Below are 7196 nucleotides of genomic sequence, written 5' to 3'. Positions count from 1 at the left end.
CACAAGAACTGATGCAGGCAAGGGCAAGGGTCCCATCTAGGCCGGAGAGACCTCTCCAAGAATTTTAAATTATTATTGATGAAATTAGGATTGAAGGATTATATTTCCTCTTGGATCCCAAGTTTATAACAGCTTAAGTTCAAAATGGCCAATAGCCAGAGGCCCAGGATAGGCACTGGTAGCAAAAGAAAGCCAAGAGTCACAGAGAAGAAATTACAGATGCAATTGTGCACAGCTGTGCTAGTTATTCCTTCATGGTCTTCCACACAGTGTAGCAAAGAAGGCCGCTGGCATGCCAATCCCTCAAAAGTAAAAGACACCACGTTGGTGTGATGGCTCAGCAGGTAAAGGTGGTTACAACCACACCTGGTGAACCGTCCTGAATTAGATCCCTGGTTTAGATCTGAATTAGATCCTGATTACTAACCTCATCGTAGAAGGAGGGAATGTACTCTGGCCCGTTGTTCTCTGACCCATTCACATGTGTCATAAAAGAAAAATCCCTTTTCCCCTCTGGGCACATGGCTTTAACCCTAGCTCTCAGGAGGCAAAGGCAGAGGATCTCTGAGCTCAAGGGAAGCCTGATCTATAAAGCAAATTCCAGGACAGCCAGAACTGCACAAAGAAACTTTGTCTTGAAAACAAAGTCCATTTCTTAGGGCTGGAGAAATGGCTCAGTGCTTAAGAGCATTTGCTGCTCTTCCAGAGGACCTGGGTTTACTTCTCAAAACCCACATGGCCACCAATATGGAAGCTCACAGTTCTAGGGGATCCAACACCCTGTTCTTCACCAGGCATGCACATGGCGCACGTACATACATGCAAGCAAAACACTCATACACATAAAATTTAAAAAATGGAAAAATCATTTTAGAAGACTTTTCTCTCTATCTCTGTGGGTTTCTTTTTTCTCCATGTCTCTCTTTCTCTCTGAGTCTGTGTGTGTGTGTGTGTGTGTGTGTGTGTGTGTGTGTGTGTGTCTGTCTGTCTCTCTCTCTCTCTCTCTCTCTCTCTCTCTCTGTGTGTGTGTGTATGGAAATCTGGTCTCTGAGCACCCTTTTATGGCCATTTACCCATTTTGTTAGTCAGATTTTCACTACTATGACAGAACAACTGAAACAGCCGATTATTAGGAAGAAAAGTTTATAGCTCATAGTTTCAGAGGCTCCAGCTTATGTTTGCTTGGTCCTTTTGCTTTAGGCTACTGGTGGCACCGTACTTCGTGGTGGGAGTGTGTAATAAAAAGAGTCAGTTTACCTCATGGTGGCTGGATTGCTGCTGAAACTCAACCTTGGCCTTTCTGTTGAATCAATGCTTATGCTAAGGTAAGATGGTTTTCTATCTCTTCCTTCCAAAGGAGTCTTAATGGACATAGCGTGAATCAACTCAGTATAAAACAGATGAAATATAATCAATGCTCATAATAAATATTTGGCACAGGAAAGTCTCCGAAGAAAGTGTTTTGAGGCCTTCCACTCTTACAGAATCTATGCTTCAAGATAAACTCAGAAGTCCGTGTACACATGCATGTGTGCTTGCTGGCTTATGATAATGATAATCATGGTGACAATAATAATAATGAACAATAAGGAAACAAAAAGAACCACCCCTTCCCAGTGTCTCAGAGGTCTCGGCTCACTGGTACAAGTCGGTTTTACCTAAAGGTAATAGCCATTCCGAGGGAAACAAGCTGACATTTCATGAAAAATGGCTTTTATCATTGGTGTATTTAATTGCCCCTTCCAAACATTGGGATAGCTATATTGACGGCTGTGTATGGATTGCCAAGTATTCTCATTGCCTGAGTTGCCGCAGAGGTTAAATAAACAAGGCGCTCTACATGAATGTCCCTCTGCCTTTAATCTATCCTTTTCCATAGCTAACCTTAAAAGCCCTTATTTCTATTTTAAAATGTGGCAGACAGACCACAGAGATAAAATGTTCAAAGCCATTTAGTCCTCATCCTTCTCTTAAAGGACACCTCCTTAATTGCTAGTAATTTTGAGCGTAGCAAGCTTGTGCCCCAGATAGAACAACTGGGAGAGGTTACTTCGGCTATAGAAATAATGAGACACTAGGAGACAAGGCTTCCAGTATGACTGCAGAACCTATGAGTGGTCACCTCAGATTCTGTAACAGTTCCTTCAACAAAGTAAAATAAAACTAAACCAACCAATTAGGAGCGGAAGGCTTTCAGGAAACATCTGTTCCCTCTTCAACTGCTTCTGGCATCTATTCTATTTGCCCCTCTGAATGAGAATTAAGCATCCTCTCTAGGGTCTTCCTTGTTACTTAGCTTCTTTAGGATTGTAGTACGGATTTCCTGTATTATATGGCTAATATTCACTTATACGTTACTATATTTTATACCATATGTGTCTTTCTGGGTCTAAGTTACCTCACTCAGGATGATATTTTCCAGATCCATCCATTTGCCTGAAATTTTATGATGCCCTTGTTTTTAATAGCTGAATAGTATTCCATTGTGTAGATTTACCCCAGTTTCTTTATCCACTCTTCAGTTGAGGGACATCTGAGTCTCCATCCAGCAGGGGATCAAAACAGATGCCAAGACTCACAGCCACACTTTGGGCAGAGCAGGGAATCTTATGGAAAAATTGGAAGGGTGGAAGGACCCAGAGGAGACTGGAACTCCACAAGAAGACCAATAACCAATAAAGCCGACAAATCTGGGCCCAGGGGGGTCTGTGGAGACTGATGCACCAACCAAGGACCATACGTGGAAAAAAACCTAGGCACCCTGCTCAGATGTAGCCAATAGGTGGCTCAACCTCCATGTGGAACCCCCTCATAAGGGAAGCAGGGGCTGTCGCTGACATGGACTCTGTTGCTTTGCTTTTTGATCATTTCCCACTGGGAGGGTGACCTTGCCAGGCCACAGAGGAAGAAGATACAGACAGTCTTGTTGAGCCTTGAAAACTGGGGTCAGTTGGTGGGGGAGGCAGGCTTCCACTTTCTGAGGACTAGAGGAGGGGGTTAGGGGGAAAGAGGGAGGGAGGGTGGGACCAAAGGGAAATGAGAGAGGGAGCTAGGATAGGGATGTAAAGTGAATAAATTATTTTAATTAAAAATGTTTTAAAAGAGGGCAAGGCTGCATGAATGCCTTTCTGATTTGCTAAATGTCCCCAGGGTTTTCAGAGACTGTCATCAGAGAATCCCTACAGGTAACCTGCGCATGTGGACACCATCTTGTCAAAACAGTAGGTGCGTTGTCATGACCTGACACCTGCTTAGCATATTGTAATGGATCAGGGCTACACTCTTCTACCTAGTGGAACAGGATGGGCTGTGTCTCCTCTAAGGTCCAAACTTGACATCCTTTCTTTTGAGAGCATGCACTATAGAAGACTGTGTATACACAATCTGTACAGAGACTACAGGACTGTTGAAATGCTAGTGAAATTTCTTGATGCCTCAGGGTCAGAAGGAAACGTGGTTTTGCCTAGCATGTCTTCTCTCTCAGCAGCAGGAACATTCCCGCTAGCAACCCCATCCAGAAACAAGTCATGTTCAGCTCTCCTCCCACTCACTCCACTCCAACACACAACCCAGGGAAGGCAAAGCAAAAATACCACAAATACATCAACCCAAACAACATCAATGCATCCCCTTCGATGTTCCACACAAACTGATGAGTAACAAAAGTTAAAGATTAATAGTCTCACCAAAACTTACACAAAAGGGAAACCAAGGAAGCAAACTCCCAAGGCTGTGCAAGAAGGGTGTGTTATCTGGATAAAAACATTATTTTTGCATATGGAAATGCATTGGTCCAAATAACCAAATTCCTACCATGATCCCATCCCAAGGGAGTGCCTTTCATTCTGCGTAGTGCTCATAAGGAAGCTACAGTGAGTGAGTCTAATTGTTCACCTTTATCATGGCCACACTGCATGGCAGCTGGGGAGAAGGGTTCTGTCAGTGTCTCCTTTCTCCTGAAGTTCAAGGGAAACAAGCTCTATAGAAACAAGTTTTCTGTGAGAAGCGCCAGTGACATTTCAACAGAAGATTATTTCTGCAGGTTTAAAGACATTGGTGGGTGTTAAACTTTAATTCCTCATAATCAGGGGTCACACTTTAGTCTTTATTCACACACCAGGATGCTGGCTTGTTGTAGTAGACAGAAGTCGTGGTAATGCTTAGGCTTTATCAACTTGATACAAACTAGAGTTCGCCTGGGAAGATGAAACCTCAACTGAGGAAGTGCCTCCAGCAGACTGGACTGTGGGCACGTCTCTGGGGAATATTCTTGATTAACTATTCATGTAGGAGAACCAAGCACACCCTCAGGCAAGTGGTTCAGGGTTCTGTAAAACAGCAATCTGAGCAAGCCATAGTGAGCAAGACAACAAGCAGCATTCCTCCTTGGTACTACCTCAGTTCCTGCAAGCAGCCTCCTGCCATGAGCTTTTGCCCTGACTTCCCTTGATGGTGGACAGTAAGTCATGAGATGAAATAAGTAACCAACTAATTAATTAATTAAAATAAAGCTTTCTGAGATTATCACTAGAGAAAGACTCTCTGAATGAGACAGTGTGCTAAGACTTCAAACTCTGAGGCAAGTTTCTCTTGTGGGACCTGCTTAGGCTCACTGCTACCAAACTGGCTGTCTCATCTTGGCCTCCCTTGCCCAGTACCTAGAATACAGTTCTACCATGAACATCACTGTGCATAGGTGAGATGATGTCAAAACGCTTAACCAAGCCAAAGAAGGGAATTGTTAAAACTGAAACAAATAATAACATTAAACCAAGTCAAGGGTACAAATATAGCTTCTCCCTGGTTTTCAGACCCTGGCATGCTCTCTCTGCTTCCATGAAGCAACCTCAAAGAAAATATATGAGGAACATATCTCCATTTCTCAGCTCTTCAGAATGGAAACGTAAGACAAGACCACAGAGCCATGAAAGTCTGTCTCCTTCAGAAAGACTTGCCTTCTTAGCTCTTTTTGTTAATATATTTTATTTATGTGCATGAGTGCTTGGCCTGCATGCATATATATGTAATATATGTGTGCGGTGTCATCAGAAACCAGAGAGACTCCTTAGAACTGGAGTTACAAGTGGCTGTGAGCTGTCATGTGGGTACTGGGAACTGAATTTGGTCCTCTGTAAGGGCAGCAAGTGTTCTTGTTGAAGAGGTACTGGGCCTCGAACAGAACCATGTCCAATTCCAGTAAGGTCATGCCTGATTACTGCAATGGGCACTTTTCTCCAAACCTTGCTTCCTCTTGAGATACCTTTGTTAATTTCACCCTTTATTTATTAAATTACTAGAAAAATATTTATTGAGTGTATACTGTATCTTTATACAAGGTGCTAAAGCTATAATGATTAAACAGTTCTAATTTTTCCTTATTGTTTTACATTTAATGTTTTCCCTGTAGGCAAGCCTATGGGACATTTTCTTCATTAGTGATTAATATGGGATGGCCCAGTTCATTGTCGTTGGGGCCGCCCCTGGGCTGGTGGTCCTGGGTTCTACAAAAAAACAGTCTAAGCAAGCCAGTAAGCAGCACCCCTCCATGGCCTCTGCATCAGCTCCTGCCTCCAGGTTCCTGCCTTGTTTGAAATCCTGCTCTGACTTCCGTCAGTGATAGACTATGGTGTGGAAATATAAACCAAATAATTCCTTTCCTCTCCAACTTGCTTTTGGCTATGTTTCATTACAGCAATAGTAACCCTAACTAAGACAGCTACATTATAAAATGATTACCACAATAAAATTCAACCCACACACAGTTGTTGGTGTCTGCATGTTGTATACTTAAGTGTCACTCTTTCAGGAAATGTTACCATGTTACAATGGGTCCCTATTTCCCTACAGAACTCACAGTATAACGATCACAAGTTTAAAAAAATTAGTGCTAAGGATGCTATATATTTCAGAGATACATACTTGGGTATTTATAAATAAAATAATAATGAAATTATGAAATTTAAATTAAAAGTTTGGTGATGAGTTGAAAGTTACTGATTATGAATGATGGATTCAGTGTAGTTCATTATATACTATGTAACTAGCTTTTGTATAAGTAAAATCAAAAGACATCTTAAAAGTATTAATACAAGGCAATAAATTCTAGCTGATCATAGACCAAAGCATATGATCAGAACGACCACTCAAAGATCTTAGGGGGCATCACCATGGTGAAGACAGAGCTACAAAACTGACCATATGCACACAAGCCAGGAAATGCTCATTCTGGGTGATTTTCAGAGGATCTTCATTTCTTGGATGAGTTGCTCCCTGGCTCCCCCAAGATAGATGGCAACAGCAGAGCAACCAGAATCCTCATTTACATAAGTAGACTCACAATGCTGCTTGAACCAGGGATATCAAGCTAGGTGAAATAAAGAGCAAAGGTCCTTAAACAGACCAAGGAATAATGTAAGTGTTAGGAAACGTGCGAATGTAAAGGTTACACTCGGGTTCACAAATCACACCACGAGATCGGTTCCACGTGGGAGGTTTATTAGGGGAAGGGGGAGAGGGGAGCAGAGAAAGAGTAAGAGAGTAAGGAACAGAAAAAGGAAGAGAGAGAGGAAGCGAGACAAAGAGAGAGAGCAAGGGGAGGGCTCCAGTTCTCTTATATGTTGACCCAGGGACATGCGCAGGTAGTTCCAGGTGGTCAGGGTGTCTTCACAAATGCCTGATAACCGGTTAGTTCCCTTGGAGCTGGCCGTAGAAGTGCCTGCTTACTGATCCCAACAATAAGAACTATAACTCACTACATCTTTCTGTAGAAGGCAATTAAAATGCAGCTAGCCGTTGATAAGGTACTTTCCTAGCAAGGACAAATCCCTGGGTTCTAGCCACAGTAATACACACACCAGGTGAGGTACACATGCCTATAATCCCAGCACTTGGAAGGTGAAGACAGGAGGAAAAGCAGTTCAAGATCCTTGGCTATATATAGCAAGTTTGATTCCAGGCAAAGCTGCATGAAATTCTGTCTTTAAAAAAAAAAAAAAAATCAGTTAGAACATACATGTGTCTGGACCTCTGACTGACGAGGTTATATTTAGGTTGGTTCTGGAGTTTGCTATTCAAATGATATAAATGCTTGTTGCCTTGTTATTGAAATGCTCATGGTGGGCAAACGTTCCAGGAAAATGTGTTGGCCCAGCAGGTACATACTGGTCAGCTGGCAGAAGCATTCACTTGTGCGATAA

Source organism: Psammomys obesus, unplaced genomic scaffold (genome assembly GCF_907164565.1).
Source record: "Psammomys obesus unplaced genomic scaffold, mPsaObe1.curated_primary_1811, whole genome shotgun sequence".
Taxonomy (NCBI): domain Eukaryota; kingdom Metazoa; phylum Chordata; class Mammalia; order Rodentia; family Muridae; genus Psammomys; species Psammomys obesus.
Note: the sequence above shows the minus strand (reverse complement) of the source record.